At 36.1% G+C, this 20,893-nt stretch overlaps 1 long non-coding RNA gene across 1 annotated transcript; it reads right to left on the bottom strand.

The window, feature by feature from the left end:
• Positions 1-741: 741 nt before the first annotated feature.
• On the bottom strand, positions 742-17,828 carry LOC133877341 (uncharacterized). Its single transcript, XR_009901732.1, has 10 exons — positions 17,339-17,828; positions 17,198-17,262; positions 16,775-16,832; positions 10,103-15,497; positions 9,962-10,026; positions 9,539-9,596; positions 2,867-8,261; positions 2,726-2,790; positions 2,303-2,360; positions 742-1,025 (listed from the first exon to the last, which is right to left on the bottom strand). It is a non-coding gene; the product is annotated as an uncharacterized LOC133877341 (long non-coding RNA).
• Between the last annotated feature and the right edge of the window lie 3,065 nt (positions 17,829-20,893).

Consider the following 20,893-nt stretch of genomic DNA (forward strand, 5'->3'; position numbering starts at 1 on the left):
AAACCCTTTATATTGCAACCACCTGCATAAAAAAAATTTAAAAAAAAAAAAAAAAAAAAAAAAAAAAAAAAACTTATCCACTATCGCGAACCTTAATAATTCTCAGCAAACAAGGATGGGTATTTCTTGCGTGTATCATCTTCTAATTCCTATAACGCCTCTTCAATTTCATGATTTCTCCATAGAGCTTTTACTAATGGAACTCTTTTGGTACGTAGCTCTTGAACTTTGCGATCCAATAGCTTCACTGGAATTTCCTCATAAGTCAGGTCTTCTTGTAGCTGTAGGGACTCGTACTTGATGACAGAACTTTATATACAGAAGATAGTCAGATTGCATGGAGTACCCGAATCAATAGTGTCAGATAGACATACCTGTGGTACAAGAATTCCTTGACATTTTTCTATAGGATCTTCCGGGACTTCCTCTAGATAAAAGAAACAAAATTTTGTACTGAACTAGCTCCAGGAACAGCTCCAATATCCAAAGCTCCCTATCTGATGGCACCAGCAGAATTAAAAGAATTGAAGACCCAACTACAAGAATTGTTGGACAAAGGATTTATTCGCCCTAGCATGTGACGACCCGTTTTTTTTTTTTTTTTTTTTTTTAAAAAAACGTAAAACGAGTCATCGCAGTGGCACGACTACGTGTCGCTCAGCCAACATATGGCACATGCCCCATAACATGTACCTGATAATCAGAGTATGACATACATCTATCTATGCAACGGAAAACATAAATCTGAATAGCGGAAATTACAACTTATACATCTATCACAAGTTAATTACAACAAAGAGCCATTTAACATCTATCTGTTTGAGTCTTATTAACACAATAACAACAATGGCTTAACAAAGAATAAGTGACACAAACGTCACAAGCCATACCAAACCTATAAAATAGTGGACAACCCGTGGTCCGACCATTACAACTGTCGCGGCGAGCTTCAGTCATAATATCCCAAGCACACTGCTATTGACCCATCGACTATACCGAAGTACCTGCAGCCAAAGAAACATCATCTACACGGTTGTGGTGGTATCCACATCCGCATAGGTGAAATAATGAGTTCACCGCCTTAGTATACCTCATACTAAGACCTCAGGGGTATAAGACTAACTGAGTTTTCACAAAGAGTCAACCTTTATATTATTTTAGTCGTGCGAGTACTATATTAGCCACAATTTACCAACAGCTAATGCAGCAAACACCGACTATTCAGAAATCATTTAAAACATACTATATAGCTGTGAAAACATGTAGAAGTTCCAGACATCCCTCCTTGGAAGTTTCTACATATAAACCCATCTATAATAATACTTTTCACCGGTCGCTTGGACATATGTGCACACGATCACTCCATCACAGATATCACGTATACACATAAGTTTTCAGCAAAGAACATGGCATCTTACTTTTCCGTACTAGGATAACATCCTTCAACAAAACACTCGCAACACCATCTCTAATCGTATTCCAACTTCGTGCCTTGACGTCAGTAGATCATGAGAGCACTAGAGTTAAACTCAATCATGCTAACACGTCTTTCCTGAAGAACAAGAACAGTCAACCTTCCTACTCATAGACATGCCATTACTCGCACCTGGGTAGTCATGTATCCATGTACTTTCAAGTTCAATGTATGCTATTAACACATGACTATCCGATAGAAATATACATAAGCGCTTTTCATTTAAGACACTTATGCATACCAACGCGTCTAGTAAAATCTACTCATAACATAAAAACCTCTCTCACAAAACAATGCTATATATGCTATGCATGCCTCAATGTGTTGCTGATACTGCCTCAATGTGCTGATACTGTTACTCTGCTGATACTGTTGCCCTGATATGTATGCTCTATACTACATGCTCAATGTTCCGTGCTTGACCAGTATATATTTCCTACTGTGTCACGCTGAAATTATGCAGTTGTTAAATCACGTCCTCTCAAAACAAAACAAATCCAGCATTTTACCCAACACTTTGAAATCATTCAAAACTTAGTTTCTTTATCAAATCTACGCAGTTTCAACATTACATGTTCTCAAACAATTTGCATAATTTAGATCTCAACCGCAAAACATACTCAAACATTTTAAATCAATTAACACCTTTCCCTCATGCATCAATTCTTAAACATCATTGATAATATTTGAACATAATAGAAACTAAACAAATCATCTCAAAACATACATTTCATCATATGGTTGGTTCGGTTTCATAAACAACATATATATTCTTATCAAACCAATACATATAAAAATATATATTTTCTCAGTGAGTGGAATACCCACCTCAGATTGCTTGTACTCCCAATATCCAAACGACTCTAAGCTCAACCGTAACGTGCCGCTAAAAATACAAGACATTGAATTAGTTAATATTCTAACTAATATTACCATTAGGTAGCTTTTGAATCGCTCAAAAGCCACACCACTATGCTACCCACAAAATTTAAGGGTTTACATTACTACCCATTATTAACTAATACTATAAATAGGATTATTCCTAGGTTTACAATTAAAATCTCCAACTTATGCAAACTATTGGCATTAGGACCTAACCCATAAATACCTAAAATTCCTAAATATTAATCCATAATTTCTAATCACTTTATTAAACCCAATATTGCTAACCCATAAGCATTACTTAGGGTTAATCACAATAAATAACATTTTAACAAAATACCTAAAAACTAAAGTCTATGGAAAACTTACCAAAAATTCACCACACCAAGACCCAGTGCTCGGGAAGCTCCTAGCAACTCCAAACCACACAAAATCTAGAGAAAACGCCAAGTTAAACTAATTTCTACAAGATTTATAAAAATCTCCAAAAATGCGAATTTAGCGATTTACCTCAAAACGTTCGGTCAAAATGTAGATCGGGCTTCAAGAATTACGTTACCGAAGTCGGATTCGAGTTTGGACGATTGGATCTTCATAGATCATAATTTTTGTATAAAAATCATCTCCTTCCTATTTCTTTTTCTCTCGGGTCAGATGACCCCTTTTCATTTTTTTCTTCTTTTCTTTTTGAGACAGCAGAGGCGCACGGCCTCTGCTTTGGAAAGGCCATTTGGCCTTTCCATTATTTGAGAAGGGAGGTGCACGTGCACCTCTCTTCTTTTATTCTTTCACCTTTTTGACTTTTTGATTTTTCTTTTTATTTTATTTTATTATTTTAATGGCCAATTGGCCATAGCTTTCTTGATGGCCGTATGGCCTTGATTTAAAGGCCATCAGGCCCTCATTTATATATATATATATATAATTTTATTTTCTAATTTCTTTTATTTTCAATTTTCTTTCCTAATTTCTCTTATAATTTCATTTTTATTCTATTTTCTCTTATAATTTCTTTTTCTTTTCTATTTCTTTAGACCTAAAAATATTCCTTTATATTTTTAGTGACACTAAATTAATTTAATAAATTAATTACTTAAATTTTATACTTTATTTATTAAATAATGTCCCGGACATTACATCCCTCCCTCCTTATAAAAATTTCGTCCTCGAAATTTGAACATTAATCGTTTTACACATATACGAGCATGCATTCTATATTAGAAATACCCATGCACGTATGCGTTTTACCCAGGGTACTTATGCGAAAATTGTATGACATAACAATCATACCCGTATTTATTCGGTAAAATGAAGGGATCACTCCCGCATTTAACGGTCCAGCACTCATGTGGCTTCCTCAACATCGTGATTTCACCACAGAGGTATCACTAATGAAATGAATTTAGTATTTTCTTATAGATCATCACTCTTTTTACACCTCTTCATAAATCAATTTCCATTGAATATGAAAAAGTTCATCATAAGTGGAGAGTCGCAGACACGTTCGTAACGGAGGAATATGGGAAAATGTCATGAATAACCTCTAAAATTAAGAGACATCATGACCGATTATGTGATGGACATACGTTTTGCACTAAGGACAACTCAATATTTTTTCAGAGTTGAGCACATCCCTATTGTCCAAAGCGTTACATATTTCGCATTGGCAACACCTTGTATTTCATAAGATCACCAATTTGTAATATAGATTTGCCGCGATGTTTATCTACATAACTTACCATCACTATGTAGTGAATATCTACTTTAAACGAGTGCAATCTTCCCTAGAATCATACACCACTTCAAAGCTCACTGATCGTCTCACACCAACTTTATGCCAAATGAATTGGCGTTCATCTTTGCGTCCTTACGAAGTTACGTGCGATACAACATCAATAGTTGTAAACTACCATAAGTAGTAGTCACAACCAACGGCGAGTATTATATCCGACTTTATAAATTCCCACACGCACAACTTAGGCGTACCCTTAAGTATCTAAATAGCCCTCTTGGATCAACTGCTCGCCCGCGGAAGGTACGTTGAACTAACACTCCTATTACACTTTGAATCAATCTTGCCATCAACGTTATCTCATGTCTCCATCTCTTAACACTGGAGTGCTTTGCTCACAAAATAGTAGGACATAGACAATGATTACTGACTATGAATCATGAGAAGAATAACGATACTCATGATCCACAATTGATAAGTAGCATAAATTATATCCATGTTATTATACAAGGGTGCATCCTCGCCTATTGTGATGTATCTGTGCAAGCCACATATCCAAAAATTTCTGGGTAGTTAAGCACAAGGACAACTGTGTGTTCACTTGCTAACGTATTGACTACGAGTCCATTTTCGTTCATTACGTAAACCAAGAATGACACTTCCTTAAGCAAAGCTCACCCCTCATGAGCTTGGCGAAGAATTCCTTTTATTAAGCACTTCGAACATTGATACCAAGTGTCTTCCATGTTCGACACAAATAGCCGAATAGACTAATGTGTCGACGTTATACTTATCACTTGTCTAGGTATTCATGGAACACTTGACTCGTCAAATCTATAAATATTGATGGTGTATTTGTCAATCCAAATGGCATAACCAAAACTCATAACGGTCATACCATATATAGATCGTTGACTTTGGCACATTACCTTTTGCACCAAAAGTCGATGGTATCTCAGAAGAAAGTCAATCTCCCAAGAATACCAAAGCTTCATGAGTTAACCGAACAAGCCGTCAGTTTTCTTTATGGAACACTCATCCTAGATCGTCGCTAGGTCTATCACATGGTAATCCATGCACGACTACATAGACTCGATACTAAAGTGGAAACATCAGTACTATCAAGATGTTCCCAACTCGGACTCGATTTTGAGCTTGGCTTAGGAATAAGCCAAACATACAAGTGTACACTCTCAAAAATTCATCATTGTTGGATATCAGAGAGGAATTGCAGAGTAACTCACAAACGAGACCCCCAAAGTTTGGACTCTCTATACAATGGGGTAGGAATACAACCTCCCATTCGTGATTATCTACGTTCACTTCTACTTCTTGATCGTCAATCCGTACCAAATTAACACCAAAGCTCCAACGAGTTAACATTGTAGTTCAACATGATAAGCTTTATTGTTTAGCATGTCGAACACCGATATCCTATATGCATGGCATTAAAACTCAACACATTACATGTTAAAGCTAAGTATGCTAACATTAGAACTCTACACACATAACACTGCTAGCTTTGCTGGCAGAGTCTTTTCTCTAATACCTATGGCACACTTGTTCACATGCTCCTTATAAGCAAAGGCGTCATCTATATGAGTGGCCACGCATAAGTTCTAATCTAAGGGTTGAATGCTCAATTTGCATCGCTTACAATACAAATGAGACAAGGGTGAACTACTTAACATATCAAACTAAATGAGTTGGACACTGTAGCTCATCATGTCAAAAACTAGAGTTAACAATGTCATCACCCATATAGTGCTAAGGCAATGACTTCTATATTTACTGTTGACAAATGCGTCACCAATAGAAATGGTCACGCACATTAATTTTAAAGGTTTGGTGCCCATTATGCATGTAACAATGCATAGTAAAACATACGAATGGATAAAACTCCAATAAGTCAAATGTACACAATGCTACAACATATAGGTATAATACCTATGGTAGCATTAACAACATTTGCGATGGTTGGACGGACTTTAGCATTGCTCGGCGTGAGTGGGCACACCTTACTTGAGCAAACTGTCTTAGTTGATAATTGCCCACTAAATCTCACAAACCATTAGCGCCATGCATTCTATTCTTAACCTCAAAGTCATAACTAATACCAACACTTGCTAACCCATACTTCATTCATTTGAACTTACATCCTCTTCAGTCCAAGTTGATTCACTAGGTCTCCCCTCCTTAGTTCAAAACTCATTTTCCAAATTATGACTTAAGGTGAATTTCTCATTCCTCTATCACTTACCTTATCAACTTCTAAAATCATATTGGAATGACTCTAATTGTCCACAGTTGTGACCTTTAAAACACCCCGAATCTAGTGTGGGCTTACTAAGTTTCTCTTAAAATTCAATATCTTACTTGGTCTCATGTGGTTTTATGATTTATCCATCTTAATTCATAGGTACTACTATCCTCAAATTGGTAAACCATTGAGATTTTCACACTTAACTTGACATCACTATGCCTTAACTTGCTCCTTACGCATGATTGGTGGCATATCCTCAACATATTATTGATCTAATCTATTAACTCCTTACTATTGCACTGTCATCTATACCTTCAACACATAAATTTTCCTAAATATTGGTTTCATCACCGAAAATATACTATGACACCATGATCTCATCAAAGATCAAGTAGCAATTAACTTTTTTTTCTAATACTTGGACCTAATTCAAACAATATTGTCAAACACATACCACCATATATTGAAAGTTCATATTGAACTATCACTTTTTCTTTAATAATTATTTGTGTTAAATCTTATACTTAACACACAAAGCATGTTTGCACAACTACATTTTAAGTTAACTCTAATGTTTGAAATCATGTTTTAAGAGTATTTGGTTTAGCCCATAAATTTTATTAATTAGTCATTCTTAACTTAACTCCTTGCTTTAAAAATTATTCTTTAATCCACAGTTTATTAAAACAAGATATCTTGAAATTTATTATTTTTGCTATTTGCTTATTAGTCTATTCCACATTAATATTCTACTATTTTAACTCGTACTTATTGGTTGAATCCCTAGACGATACATCTCTCGTTGTCTGAACAGCTGCTTGGTTGATGGTTATCGCCTCCCTAGGGTGTCGTCTTTGTAGTTGCAGTTAGGCCGCTTCCTTGAATTGATCTCGTACAACGGTCTCGTGCTCTTCAAGATTCAAGTCTCCTTCGATGCGCCCTAAGAATACGTCACCACTTCTTAAAGGACGGTTATTAGTCTACTCTCACGAGAAGCTCTCTCTTACGTCGCCTATAGTCACAATCATGCTAGACTCTTCTAAAAGGCTAAACGACTAGACACCTAGGCCTACCAATAATAGCGTCGCCAACAAAGGTGGCCACGCATGTTTCGACCTAAGGGACAACCCACACAACTCCACATACGTGAACGAGACAAATGGAACGCGTTGCACTTGAATCAAACAAGACGCATGCAACACCTCCAAACTAAAGAAGAGGTCATTGTCTAAGTGGCATAGCCTGTCTATAAAGAACTATGCTACGTAGACAACACAAATCCTAATGAATGCATTACAAAATCCATGCAATGCATACAAGAATTCATTTTTAAGTTTTTCTTGTTTGTGTTAAATCTTTTAGAATCTTAAGGCTCTTTTGTTACACTTAAGACTCTAATACAAACCTAGACTTCCGCTTTTCCTAACAAACCCTAGAACAAACTGCTCTGATACCATTTTCTGTGACGACCCGTTTTTTTTTTTTTTTTTTTTTTTTAAAAAACGTAAAACGAGTCATCGCAGTGGCACGACTACGTGTCGCTCAGCCAACATATGGCACATGCCCCATAACATGTACCTGATAATCAGAGTATGACATACATCTATCTATGCAACGGAAAACATAAATCTGAATAGCGAAAATTACAACTTATACATCTATCACAAGTTAATTACAACAAAGAGCCATTTAACATCTATCTGTTTGAGTCTTATTAACACAATAACAACAATGGCTTAACAAAGAATAAGTGACACAAACGTCACAAGCCATACCAAACCTATAAAATAGTGGACAACCCGTGGTCCGACCATTACAACTGTCGCGGCGAGCTTCAGTCATAATATCCCAAGCACACTGCTATTGACCCATCGACTATACCGAAGTACCTGCAGCCAAAGAAACATCATCTACACGGTTGTGGTGGTATCCACATCCGCATAGGTGAAATAATGAGTTCACCGCCTTAGTATACCTCATACTAAGACCTCAGGGGTATAAGACTAACTGAGTTTTCACAAAGAGTCAACCTTTATATTATTTTAGTCGTGCGAGTACTATATTAGCCACAATTTACCAACAGCTAATGCAGCAAACACCGACTATTCAGAAATCATTTAAAACATACTATATAGCTGTGAAAACATGTAGAAGTTCCAGACATCCCTCCTTGGAAGTTTCTACATATAAACCCATCTATAATAATACTTTTCACCGGTCGCTTGGACATATGTGCACACGATCACTCCATCACAGATATCACGTATACACATAAGTTTTCAGCAAAGAACATGGCATCTTACTTTTCCGTACTAGGATAACATCCTTCAACAAAACACTCGCAACACCATCTCTAATCGTATTCCAACTTCGTGCCTTGACGTCAGTAGATCATGAGAGCACTAGAGTTAAACTCAATCATGCTAACACGTCTTTCCTGAAGAACAAGAACAGTCAACCTTCCTACTCATAGACATGCCATTACTCGCACCTGGGTAGTCATGTATCCATGTACTTTCAAGTTCAATGTATGCTATTAACACATGACTATCCGATAGAAATATACATAAGCGCTTTTCATTTAAGACACTTATGCATACCAACGCGTCTAGTAAAATCTACTCATAACATAAAAACCTCTCTCACAAAACAATGCTATATATGCTATGCATGCCTCAATGTGTTGCTGATACTGCCTCAATGTGCTGATACTGTTACTCTGCTGATACTGTTGCCCTGATATGTATGCTCTATACTACATGCTCAATGTTCCGTGCTTGACCAGTATATATTTCCTACTGTGTCACGCTGAAATTATGCAGTTGTTAAATCACGTCCTCTCAAAACAAAACAAATCCAGCATTTTACCCAACACTTTGAAATCATTCAAAACTTAGTTTCTTTATCAAATCTACGCAGTTTCAACATTACATGTTCTCAAACAATTTGCATAATTTAGATCTCAACCGCAAAACATACTCAAACATTTTAAATCAATTAACACCTTTCCCTCATGCATCAATTCTTAAACATCATTGATAATATTTGAACATAATAGAAACTAAACAAATCATCTCAAAACATACATTTCATCATATGGTTGGTTCGGTTTCATAAACAACATATATATTCTTATCAAACCAATACATATAAAAATATATATTTTCTCAGTGAGTGGAATACCCACCTCAGATTGCTTGTACTCCCAATATCCAAACGACTCTAAGCTCAACCGTAACGTGCCGCTAAAAATACAAGACATTGAATTAGTTAATATTCTAACTAATATTACCATTAGGTAGCTTTTGAATCGCTCAAAAGCCACACCACTATGCTACCCACAAAATTTAAGGGTTTACATTACTACCCATTATTAACTAATACTATAAATAGGATTATTCCTAGGTTTACAATTAAAATCTCCAACTTATGCAAACTATTGGCATTAGGACCTAACCCATAAATACCTAAAATTCCTAAATATTAATCCATAATTTCTAATCACTTTATTAAACCCAATATTGCTAACCCATAAGCATTACTTAGGGTTAATCACAATAAATAACATTTTAACAAAATACCTAAAAACTAAAGTCTATGGAAAACTTACCAAAAATTCACCACACCAAGACCCAGTGCTCGGGAAGCTCCTAGCAACTCCAAACCACACAAAATCTAGAGAAAACGCCAAGTTAAACTAATTTCTACAAGATTTATAAAAATCTCCAAAAATGCGAATTTAGCGATTTACCTCAAAACGTTCGGTCAAAATGTAGATCGGGCTTCAAGAATTACGTTACCGAAGTCGGATTCGAGTTTGGACGATTGGATCTTCATAGATCATAATTTTTGTATAAAAATCATCTCCTTCCTATTTCTTTTTCTCTCGGGTCAGATGACCCCTTTTCATTTTTTTCTTCTTTTCTTTTTGAGACAGCAGAGGCGCACGGCCTCTGCTTTGGAAAGGCCATTTGGCCTTTCCATTATTTGAGAAGGGAGGTGCACGTGCACCTCTCTTCTTTTATTCTTTCACCTTTTTGACTTTTTGATTTTTCTTTTTATTTTATTTTATTATTTTAATGGCCAATTGGCCATAGCTTTCTTGATGGCCGTATGGCCTTGATTTAAAGGCCATCAGGCCCTCATTTATATATATATATATATAATTTTATTTTCTAATTTCTTTTATTTTCAATTTTCTTTCCTAATTTCTCTTATAATTTCATTTTTATTCTATTTTCTCTTATAATTTCTTTTTCTTTTCTATTTCTTTAGACCTAAAAATATTCCTTTATATTTTTAGTGACACTAAATTAATTTAATAAATTAATTACTTAAATTTTATACTTTATTTATTAAATAATGTCCCGGACATTACATCCCTCCCTCCTTATAAAAATTTCGTCCTCGAAATTTGAACATTAATCGTTTTACACATATACGAGCATGCATTCTATATTAGAAATACCCATGCACGTATGCGTTTTACCCAGGGTACTTATGCGAAAATTGTATGACATAACAATCATACCCGTATTTATTCGGTAAAATGAAGGGATCACTCCCGCATTTAACGGTCCAGCACTCATGTGGCTTCCTCAACATCGTGATTTCACCACAGAGGTATCACTAATGAAATGAATTTAGTATTTTCTTATAGATCATCACTCTTTTTACACCTCTTCATAAATCAATTTCCATTGAATATGAAAAAGTTCATCATAAGTGGAGAGTCGCAGACACGTTCGTAACGGAGGAATATGGGAAAATGTCATGAATAACCTCTAAAATTAAGAGACATCATGACCGATTATGTGATGGACATACGTTTTGCACTAAGGACAACTCAATATTTTTTCAGAGTTGAGCACATCCCTATTGTCCAAAGCGTTACATATTTCGCATTGGCAACACCTTGTATTTCATAAGATCACCAATTTGTAATATAGATTTGCCGCGATGTTTATCTACATAACTTACCATCACTATGTAGTGAATATCTACTTTAAACGAGTGCAATCTTCCCTAGAATCATACACCACTTCAAAGCTCACTGATCGTCTCACACCAACTTTATGCCAAATGAATTGGCGTTCATCTTTGCGTCCTTACGAAGTTACGTGCGATACAACATCAATAGTTGTAAACTACCATAAGTAGTAGTCACAACCAACGGCGAGTATTATATCCGACTTTATAAATTCCCACACGCACAACTTAGGCGTACCCTTAAGTATCTAAATAGCCCTCTTGGATCAACTGCTCGCCCGCGGAAGGTACGTTGAACTAACACTCCTATTACACTTTGAATCAATCTTGCCATCAACGTTATCTCATGTCTCCATCTCTTAACACTGGAGTGCTTTGCTCACAAAATAGTAGGACATAGACAATGATTACTGACTATGAATCATGAGAAGAATAACGATACTCATGATCCACAATTGATAAGTAGCATAAATTATATCCATGTTATTATACAAGGGTGCATCCTCGCCTATTGTGATGTATCTGTGCAAGCCACATATCCAAAAATTTCTGGGTAGTTAAGCACAAGGACAACTGTGTGTTCACTTGCTAACGTATTGACTACGAGTCCATTTTCGTTCATTACGTAAACCAAGAATGACACTTCCTTAAGCAAAGCTCACCCCTCATGAGCTTGGCGAAGAATTCCTTTTATTAAGCACTTCGAACATTGATACCAAGTGTCTTCCATGTTCGACACAAATAGCCGAATAGACTAATGTGTCGACGTTATACTTATCACTTGTCTAGGTATTCATGGAACACTTGACTCGTCAAATCTATAAATATTGATGGTGTATTTGTCAATCCAAATGGCATAACCAAAACTCATAACGGTCATACCATATATAGATCGTTGACTTTGGCACATTACCTTTTGCACCAAAAGTCGATGGTATCTCAGAAGAAAGTCAATCTCCCAAGAATACCAAAGCTTCATGAGTTAACCGAACAAGCCGTCAGTTTTCTTTATGGAACACTCATCCTAGATCGTCGCTAGGTCTATCACATGGTAATCCATGCACGACTACATAGACTCGATACTAAAGTGGAAACATCAGTACTATCAAGATGTTCCCAACTCGGACTCGATTTTGAGCTTGGCTTAGGAATAAGCCAAACATACAAGTGTACACTCTCAAAAATTCATCATTGTTGGATATCAGAGAGGAATTGCAGAGTAACTCACAAACGAGACCCCCAAAGTTTGGACTCTCTATACAATGGGGTAGGAATACAACCTCCCATTCGTGATTATCTACGTTCACTTCTACTTCTTGATCGTCAATCCGTACCAAATTAACACCAAAGCTCCAACGAGTTAACATTGTAGTTCAACATGATAAGCTTTATTGTTTAGCATGTCGAACACCGATATCCTATATGCATGGCATTAAAACTCAACACATTACATGTTAAAGCTAAGTATGCTAACATTAGAACTCTACACACATAACACTGCTAGCTTTGCTGGCAGAGTCTTTTCTCTAATACCTATGGCACACTTGTTCACATGCTCCTTATAAGCAAAGGCGTCATCTATATGAGTGGCCACGCATAAGTTCTAATCTAAGGGTTGAATGCTCAATTTGCATCGCTTACAATACAAATGAGACAAGGGTGAACTACTTAACATATCAAACTAAATGAGTTGGACACTGTAGCTCATCATGTCAAAAACTAGAGTTAACAATGTCATCACCCATATAGTGCTAAGGCAATGACTTCTATATTTACTGTTGACAAATGCGTCACCAATAGAAATGGTCACGCACATTAATTTTAAAGGTTTGGTGCCCATTATGCATGTAACAATGCATAGTAAAACATACGAATGGATAAAACTCCAATAAGTCAAATGTACACAATGCTACAACATATAGGTATAATACCTATGGTAGCATTAACAACATTTGCGATGGTTGGACGGACTTTAGCATTGCTCGGCGTGAGTGGGCACACCTTACTTGAGCAAACTGTCTTAGTTGATAATTGCCCACTAAATCTCACAAACCATTAGCGCCATGCATTCTATTCTTAACCTCAAAGTCATAACTAATACCAACACTTGCTAACCCATACTTCATTCATTTGAACTTACATCCTCTTCAGTCCAAGTTGATTCACTAGGTCTCCCCTCCTTAGTTCAAAACTCATTTTCCAAATTATGACTTAAGGTGAATTTCTCATTCCTCTATCACTTACCTTATCAACTTCTAAAATCATATTGGAATGACTCTAATTGTCCACAGTTGTGACCTTTAAAACACCCCGAATCTAGTGTGGGCTTACTAAGTTTCTCTTAAAATTCAATATCTTACTTGGTCTCATGTGGTTTTATGATTTATCCATCTTAATTCATAGGTACTACTATCCTCAAATTGGTAAACCATTGAGATTTTCACACTTAACTTGACATCACTATGCCTTAACTTGCTCCTTACGCATGATTGGTGGCATATCCTCAACATATTATTGATCTAATCTATTAACTCCTTACTATTGCACTGTCATCTATACCTTCAACACATAAATTTTCCTAAATATTGGTTTCATCACCGAAAATATACTATGACACCATGATCTCATCAAAGATCAAGTAGCAATTAACTTTTTTTTCTAATACTTGGACCTAATTCAAACAATATTGTCAAACACATACCACCATATATTGAAAGTTCATATTGAACTATCACTTTTTCTTTAATAATTATTTGTGTTAAATCTTATACTTAACACACAAAGCATGTTTGCACAACTACATTTTAAGTTAACTCTAATGTTTGAAATCATGTTTTAAGAGTATTTGGTTTAGCCCATAAATTTTATTAATTAGTCATTCTTAACTTAACTCCTTGCTTTAAAAATTATTCTTTAATCCACAGTTTATTAAAACAAGATATCTTGAAATTTATTATTTTTGCTATTTGCTTATTAGTCTATTCCACATTAATATTCTACTATTTTAACTCGTACTTATTGGTTGAATCCCTAGACGATACATCTCTCGTTGTCTGAACAGCTGCTTGGTTGATGGTTATCGCCTCCCTAGGGTGTCGTCTTTGTAGTTGCAGTTAGGCCGCTTCCTTGAATTGATCTCGTACAACGGTCTCGTGCTCTTCAAGATTCAAGTCTCCTTCGATGCGCCCTAAGAATACGTCACCACTTCTTAAAGGACGGTTATTAGTCTACTCTCACGAGAAGCTCTCTCTTACGTCGCCTATAGTCACAATCATGCTAGACTCTTCTAAAAGGCTAAACGACTAGACACCTAGGCCTACCAATAATAGCGTCGCCAACAAAGGTGGCCACGCATGTTTCGACCTAAGGGACAACCCACACAACTCCACATACGTGAACGAGACAAATGGAACGCGTTGCACTTGAATCAAACAAGACGCATGCAACACCTCCAAACTAAAGAAGAGGTCATTGTCTAAGTGGCATAGCCTGTCTATAAAGAACTATGCTACGTAGACAACACAAATCCTAATGAATGCATTACAAAATCCATGCAATGCATACAAGAATTCATTTTTAAGTTTTTCTTGTTTGTGTTAAATCTTTTAGAATCTTAAGGCTCTTTTGTTACACTTAAGACTCTAATACAAACCTAGACTTCCGCTTTTCCTAACAAACCCTAGAACAAACTGCTCTGATACCATTTTCTGTGACGACCCGTTTTTTTTTTTTTTTTTTTTTTAAAAAAAACGTAAAACGAGTCATCGCAGTGGCACGACTACGTGTCGCTCAGCCAACATATGGCACATGCCCCATAACATGTACCTGATAATCAGAGTATGACATACATCTATCTATGCAACGGAAAACATAAATCTGAATAGCGAAAATTACAACTTATACATCTATCACAAGTTAATTACAACAAAGAGCCATTTAACATCTATCTGTTTGAGTCTTATTAACACAATAACAACAATGGCTTAACAAAGAATAAGTGACACAAACGTCACAAGCCATACCAAACCTATAAAATAGTGGACAACCCGTGGTCCGACCATTACAACTGTCGCGGCGAGCTTCAGTCATAATATCCCAAGCACACTGCTATTGACCCATCGACTATACCGAAGTACCTGCAGCCAAAGAAACATCATCTACACGGTTGTGGTGGTATCCACATCCGCATAGGTGAAATAATGAGTTCACCGCCTTAGTATACCTCATACTAAGACCTCAGGGGTATAAGACTAACTGAGTTTTCACAAAGAGTCAACCTTTATATTATTTTAGTCGTGCGAGTACTATATTAGCCACAATTTACCAACAGCTAATGCAGCAAACACCGACTATTCAGAAATCATTTAAAACATACTATATAGCTGTGAAAACATGTAGAAGTTCCAGACATCCCTCCTTGGAAGTTTCTACATATAAACCCATCTATAATAATACTTTTCACCGGTCGGTTGGACATATGTGCACACGATCACTCCATCACAGATATCACGTATACACATAAGTTTTCAGCAAAGAACATGGCATCTTACTTTTCCGTACTAGGATAACATCCTTCAACAAAACACTCGCAACACCATCTCTAATCGTATTCCAACTTCGTGCCTTGACGTCAGTAGATCATGAGAGCACTAGAGTTAAACTCAATCATGCTAACACGTCTTTCCTGAAGAACAAGAACAGTCAACCTTCCTACTCATAGACATGCCATTACTCGCACCTGGGTAGTCATGTATCCATGTACTTTCAAGTTCAATGTATGCTATTAACACATGACTATCCGATAGAAATATACATAAGCGCTTTTCATTTAAGACACTTATGCATACCAACGCGTCTAGTAAAATCTACTCATAACATAAAAACCTCTCTCACAAAACAATGCTATATATGCTATGCATGCCTCAATGTGTTGCTGATACTGCCTCAATGTGCTGATACTGTTACTCTGCTGATACTGTTGCCCTGATATGTATGCTCTATACTACATGCTCAATGTTCCGTGCTTGACCAGTATATATTTCCTACTGTGTCACGCTGAAATTATGCAGTTGTTAAATCACGTCCTCTCAAAACAAAACAAATCCAGCATTTTACCCAACACTTTGAAATCATTCAAAACTTAGTTTCTTTATCAAATCTACGCAGTTTCAACATTACATGTTCTCAAACAATTTGCATAATTTAGATCTCAACCGCAAAACATACTCAAACATTTTAAATCAATTAACACCTTTCCCTCATGCATCAATTCTTAAACATCATTGATAATATTTGAACATAATAGAAACTAAACAAATCATCTCAAAACATACATTTCATCATATGGTTGGTTCGGTTTCATAAACAACATATATATTCTTATCAAACCAATACATATAAAAATATATATTTTCTCAGTGAGTGGAATACCCACCTCAGATTGCTTGTACTCCCAATATCCAAACGACTCTAAGCTCAACCGTAACGTGCCGCTAAAAATACAAGACATTGAATTAGTTAATATTCTAACTAATATTACCATTAGGTAGCTTTTGAATCGCTCAAAAGCCACACCACTATGCTACCCACAAAATTTAAGGGTTTACATTACTACCCATTATTAACTAATACTATAAATAGGATTATTCCTAGGTTTACAATTAAAATCTCCAACTTATGCAAACTATTGGCATTAGGACCTAACCCATAAATACCTAAAATTCCTAAATATTAATCCATAATTTCTAATCACTTTATTAAACCCAATATTGCTAACCCATAAGCATTACTTAGGGTTAATCACAATAAATAACATTTTAACAAAATACCTAAAAACTAAAGTCTATGGAAAACTTACCAAAAATTCACCACACCAAGACCCAGTGCTCGGGAAGCTCCTAGCAACTCCAAACCACACAAAATCTAGAGAAAACGCCAAGTTAAACTAATTTCTACAAGATTTATAAAAATCTCCAAAAATGCGAATTTAGCGATTTACCTCAAAACGTTCGGTCAAAATGTAGATCGGGCTTCAAGAATTACGTTACCGAAGTCGGATTCGAGTTTGGACGATTGGATCTTCATAGATCATAATTTTTGTATAAAAATCATCTCCTTCCTATTTCTTTTTCTCTCGGGTCAGATGACCCCTTTTCATTTTTTTCTTCTTTTCTTTTTGAGACAGCAGAGGCGCACGGCCTCTGCTTTGGAAAGGCCATTTGGCCTTTCCATTATTTGAGAAGGGAGGTGCACGTGCACCTCTCTTCTTTTATTCTTTCACCTTTTTGACTTTTTGATTTTTCTTTTTATTTTATTTTATTATTTTAATGGCCAATTGGCCATAGCTTTCTTGATGGCCGTATGGCCTTGATTTAAAGGCCATCAGGCCCTCATTTATATATATATATATATAATTTTATTTTCTAATTTCTTTTATTTTCAATTTTCTTTCCTAATTTCTCTTATAATTTCATTTTTATTCTATTTTCTCTTATAATTTCTTTTTCTTTTCTATTTCTTTAGACCTAAAAATATTCCTTTATATTTTTAGTGACACTAAATTAATTTAATAAATTAATTACTTAAATTTTATACTTTATTTATTAAATAATGTCCCGGACATTACATAGCATATCGACGTGGGGAGCACCAGTTCTTTTTGTGAAGAAGAAGGACGGGACGATGTGAATGTGTATTGATTATCGAGAGCTCAACAAGATTACCATCAAGAACAAATATCCGCTACCACGTATTGGCGATTTGTTTGACCAGTTACAAGGTGTTGAAATATTTTCAAAAATCAACCTTTGCTCGGGGTATCATCAACTGAAGATAAGGAAGGAAGATGTACCAAAGACAGCGTTCCGCACACGCTACGACCACTGCAAGTTCTTAGTAATGCTGTTCAGGTTAGCAAACGCACCAGTGGCCTTCATGGACATGATGTTGAGTCTTCAAAGAATTTTTGGATCAACTCATGGTAGTATTTATTGACAATATCTTAATTTATTCCAAGAGCCCAGAAGAACATGAAGACCACTTGAGAATTGTTCTACAAAAGCTTGGAGATGAGCGACTCTATGCCAAATTCTCCAAGTGCGAATTTTGCCTTGAAAGGATTTCTTTTCTCGGACACATAATCTCTAAAGAAGGAATCACGGTAGATCCTAAAAAAATTGAAGCTGTGGTAGACAGGGAAAAACCCACTAACGTCCATGAGATTAGAAGCTTTCTTGGTTTAGCAGGTTATTATCGGCGTTTTGTAGAAGCCCCCTGACTGCTTAACAAAGAAGAATAATCGTTTTGAGTGGACCAAAGAATGCGAACGTAGTTTTCAAGAGCTAAAGCAAAGATTGGTGACTGCTCCGATTCTGACACTTCCCTCAGGATCTGGTGGATTTGTTATTTATAGCGATGCTTCTAGAAGAGAGCTCGGTTGTGTTCTTATGCAAAACGGAAAAGTAGTAGCGTACACTTCTTGGCAACTCAAGAACCATGAGTTGAACTACCCCACTCATCATTCTGCATTTGATCTAATTGTATGTCATTTAACTGTTTCTTTACTTGCTAAATTATTTGAACTCTATTTAGAATTCCTGAAAAATATCATAATTTTGTTTGTTGTGCTTTCCTTACTGAGTTGTCAAACTCACCCATTTTCCCTTCACATCTTTTCAGATGACACAGTAAGACGGAGTCCTTTCTTTGTAATGGCGTAGACCTCGCTAAGAGCAATAGATCGTTGTGGACTGACCTAACATTTATATTGTATAGTATGTCTCTTTTTGGAAGTCATGACATTGTAAATAATTATTAATAGGCATAAATAAGAAAATAGGAAGTTACAATCTATATGTTGTAAATGTACACGTTCATTTAAATGTTTTTAACACTCAAGTTCGCGTTTTCCCTTATATCACAGAACGGGGGTGTGACAAAACTAGTTTTTAGTTACGTACATTTAGTGGCGTTTTTGATAGTCTGACATGTCACTAAATGTCAGTGACGTGTAATTAGTGGTGTTTTTGCCTCACGCCACTAATCATTTCGTCACTAATCCACGCTACTAATTAGTGGCGTGGCAATTTTTGACACGTCACTAATTTAGTGGCATGTTTGTGTTTCACATGCCACTAATTTAGTGGCGAGGCGTTTTTCTGACACGCCACTAAATTAGTCAATCTTTTTTTTTTTTTTTTTTTACTCTCCGAAATATATTTTTTAAATTTTTTAGCAGTAAACCTGATAGACAATTTAGATTTCCAACAAAACATCAACAATCACAACAATATACATTTTCATCGATCATTAACAATCAAAACATCAGTTCCAACAAATATACAATCAATCTCTGTCATAGATATGAACAAAGTATATATACAGATTGCAAAACACAATTTATAGTGAGATTACTAAACAAGAACATAAAATACAAGTACTTCACGATCATCACCAACTATCAACGGTAATCGTTGAGGTGCAGACATGCCCGTTGGCCTTCATTCAGCCACCCTCTGGATGAATGTCGTATCATAAGTCTAAAGATCAACACAAGTATTAAATACTTTATAATCAATTATACATGGGTTTTGTAGATCAATGAGAAGGGAAAAGCTTAACAAATGACTAAAACATAAAGAAAAATATATACTGTACAAAGATGATAATAAAAATATAATATTACCTAATACACAAAAGAAGATAGTTAGTCAATTGAGGTCGTGTCGAAGATCTTTACAGGGCGTACTCACAAGATTTTACGCACTACTTGCTAATGGTAAAGTAAACACAATCAACACACAATATGAAAGAATCATATAATGTCCTAAGCATTGGGCAACATGTGGATGTAAACAAACCAGGTTCATGCGCTGCGGTTTGCTGAGTGACTGCGGGCACGGGTATCCTAGCGTTGATCAGTGACTCAAGGACTCTAAAACGAGCCTCCCAGTCAGCATCGCTCGCTGCCTACACAGCTTCGCGCTCTGCCCGCTTATTCTAGACTGCTCTCTCGATTGCTTGCTCGACAAACTCTTATGAGTAACTGCCGTGCCTCGAATTCTGTGACCATGCCTGCGAGGGTATATGATATGAGTGTATAGTACCCCGCACAGGTAGAACATTCTGCCCAACTGCCTAACCCTACCAGTGTACTCGGGCTTATTGTCGTGCACCTGGTTGTACGCGTCGTTCGATGTCCAATGCACTGTCTCTTGAATGACACTTGTGGATGTGGCAGGGTTAGTTGGTATGAGCTTCTCTAGCCTCTCCTGTATGTTGTATTAAATGTTGGTGTGTCAGTCAAATGTTAATAGTAAAGAAGTTATCGCACACATAAGTAAAACAATATATGGAAGGTGAGTAACATACACATCTCTCCCTTATTATGTCGTTTGGATAACTTCCTTCATTTTTCTTATGTGTTCTAATATAAGATTGTGCTCTAGTAGGAGGAGTGCCATCCCTCATAGTCTGCTAGAAAAAAAAAATTAAATATTAACACACACACACACACACGCACACACACACAAATGTTTACATCTACATGTTTATG

This window comes from Alnus glutinosa, chromosome 9 (assembly GCF_958979055.1).
Source record: "Alnus glutinosa chromosome 9, dhAlnGlut1.1, whole genome shotgun sequence".
In the NCBI taxonomy this organism is placed as follows: Eukaryota; Viridiplantae; Streptophyta; class Magnoliopsida; order Fagales; family Betulaceae; genus Alnus; species Alnus glutinosa.